The sequence below is a fragment of the Brachypodium distachyon genome, chromosome 1 (genome assembly GCF_000005505.3).
Source record: "Brachypodium distachyon strain Bd21 chromosome 1, Brachypodium_distachyon_v3.0, whole genome shotgun sequence".
NCBI classification, from domain to species: domain Eukaryota; kingdom Viridiplantae; phylum Streptophyta; class Magnoliopsida; order Poales; family Poaceae; genus Brachypodium; species Brachypodium distachyon.
The window spans coordinates 58,014,244-58,017,374 of NC_016131.3; positions in this window are offsets into that span (position 1 = coordinate 58,014,244).

Below are 3,131 nucleotides of genomic sequence, written 5' to 3' on the forward strand. Positions count from 1 at the left end.
CGGCCTTGAAGGATGCCCAAACTTTTGAAATTCAAAAGTTATTTAGAAATTTCAATATATTCTCTATAAAAAAATGGCATGCACATACGAATGCATATAACGCATGTGTAAGATTCAAATGTATACCACACATGTGTAAGGTTTCACACGAATGTGTATACCACACATCTGTAAGTTTCATACGAATGTATGATACACTGTGTAAGATTTCATACGAATGTATACCACACATGTGTAAGATTTTATACGAATGTATGCTACATTTTGTAAGATTTCATACGAATGCCTACTGCACATGTGTAAGATTTCATACGAATGTTTACCATCATCTGTGTTCATGCGCAAGATTTCGATCATATGAATGTGTATACCACACATGTGCAACTTTCATACGAATGCATGTGGTGGAACTCCCGATAGCGGCGGAGGAAGGCCCAATCGGCGATGATGAGGCGGCGCCAGGGCTTGCAGACGAGGGTCGCACGGAAGAGCCACTCCGGCTTGGACGGTGGGAGGCGGAGGATGATCTTGCTGAAGAGTTTGTCTGGTAGCCTCGGCGGACGGAGCCATGGTGAGGGCTTAGGGTTTCGGTGAGGGAAGGAAGACGATGACATGCCAAAGTGGTGCTCTCTGCTCGATTTGTTACTTGATCCGGTTGAACCAAATCTTCGAAGAGACACTGCCAAGTGGTCCCACTTGGCAGAGAGATTCGGTTCAGATTCAGACTCCGCATTCGTCTCGTTTGTTGGACTGAACATCGTCGTTTTATTAGAAAGATCCAGCAAACACTGGCTTTCCAATGTATTAGCAAGCGGAGATAATTACAGGGTTTGCCCTAGGGCAAAAAGGAAAAAATGGAAGCGAAATGTAAGAGAAAAGAAAAGAGGAGAAGGAAAAAGTTTATCAAGGTGGCTACCAGAGAAGCTTCCTGAGAGCCTTGGCGCCGGCGAAAGCCCACTCTTAGGCTTCATGATGAAATTTGCAATTTGGCACATGTCGATGGCCTTGTCGCGTAAAACTTACACATGTGTGGTATAGACATTCGTATGAAACTTACACATGTGTGGAACACACATGAAATCTTACACATGTGTGGTATACATTCGAATAAAAAATTTACACAGTGTAACATGTGTAGTATACATTCGTGTGAAATCTTACACGTGGTATATATACATTCAAATATTACACATGTGTCTTATACATTCGTATGTAAATGTCAAGTTTAATAGAATATATTGAAACTTCTAAATAATTTCTGAATTTCAAAAGTTTGGGCTTCATGGAGCCCGAGCTCCAAACGTGTCCACTTGAAACAATCTGCTTGATCGATCTGCTCCAAAGATCCACTCGAAATGTTAAACACATGTTTCTTGGTCGATCTACTCCGGGGAGAGTGGCATCATTGCACCATGGTACCGCCGGTGCAGCATTTCCGTCGGATGCAGAAAGTAGCAAAATCTCTAACACATCATGAATGATGGGTTCTCCGCTCTAAGACATGGTGCTTTGGACCGCGCTAATTACATCTGGCCTTCGCCGTACATGATTCTTTTAGTTCCTAGGCCGGAAGTCTTTAAAAGATGAGATCGTCCACTGAGGCCGGAGCAAACATACATGCATGTGTTTAACTAGCGTAAATGTACTAGTCCCTCGTGCGTGCTCCGACGGCGGGCTTTCTGCGTGCTCCGGGCGGTAACGGCGGAGCTGAGTCATCGATCTCCAGGGGCAGGAAAGAAACCGGTCTTGGCACGCCGCTTCGTGGGAGGCCCAAGAAGCAAGCTAGTAGATGGTCCAAGGCCCAACCCCATGCGTGGATGAGTGAGGCAAGTAGCTAGGCAGCAGCGAAAGTAGCCTTAAAAACGGCCCATATTCACTCGAACCACCGCGACCGGCCGGACAGGTGTATGTATGTACGATGAGATTCTGTACTAATTTGAGGAACTTGTGAAGTACTCCTACCACTTAGGGTCTTTGGGCTGGGCTTTTTATCCATAAATTAAAGTGAGAAATAAAAATTAATGGACGTGACTAACGCGCGGCCGTACTACCGAAGCTGGCGCGAACGTACGCGCGAACGCGAAATCGGCCGACTGTGCGCGCGTATGCTTCTTTTGCGTGGCGCGAGCGGAAGCCAGCCAATTTGGCCCATAACCAGCCTGGCCGAGCGGGAGCGAACGCGAGACGAATCGGGCCACCGGCCCAGAAACAGCCTGCGCGGACGCGCGCGAGCCCGAGACGAATCGGGCCACCGGCCCAGAAACAGCCTGCGCGGATGCGCGCGAGCCCGAGACGAATCGGGCCACCGGCCCAGAAACAACCTGGCCCAAGCCAGTATGAAACCCATCCTTCTAGATGAAACTTGATATGCTAAAATTTCTAAAATTGCCATCCTCTTGACATGAACTACCTAACGTGGACTCATCTTGTAGGTTGAAGTGTTGACATGCTAAAACATAGAGTCAGATTATCAGGCCTACTATTATGAAACTACTTGTGAGACATTTATCCCCTTTAGATTGAAGTTGACATGCTAAATAGACTAGAATTATCGGGCATACTGTCTAGAAATTGCCATGCTAAATAGAACGAAACTATCAGGCTTGTTGTTCTTAAGTTTCCATGCTAAAATAAACTGAAATTATCAGGCGTACTATTCAGAAAATGCCATTATAAATAGACTAGAATTATCAAGTATGCTATTACAAAACTACTTGTGAGACATTCATCCCTTATAGATTTGAAGCTGTCATGCTCAATAAACTGAATATCAGGCCTACTATTATGCAGTTGTCATGCTAAATAGATTGGAATTATCAGGTCTATTATTCTGAAACTACAATTGAGACACACTCATCCCTTACAGATTTGAAATTGCCATGCTAAATAGACTACAATTATTGGGCTTACTATTTTGAATTTGCCATGCTAAATAGACAGGAAATACCAGATGTACTATTCTGAAACTACGAGTGAGACATTCATCACTTCTAGATTTGAAGTTGTCATGCTAACTAGACAGAAAATTACCGGGCCTGCTATTCTGAAGTTGCCATACTAAACATACTAGAATTACCCAGGTCTACTATTCTGAAAGTGCCAGTGAGACACATTCATCCCTTGTAGAATTG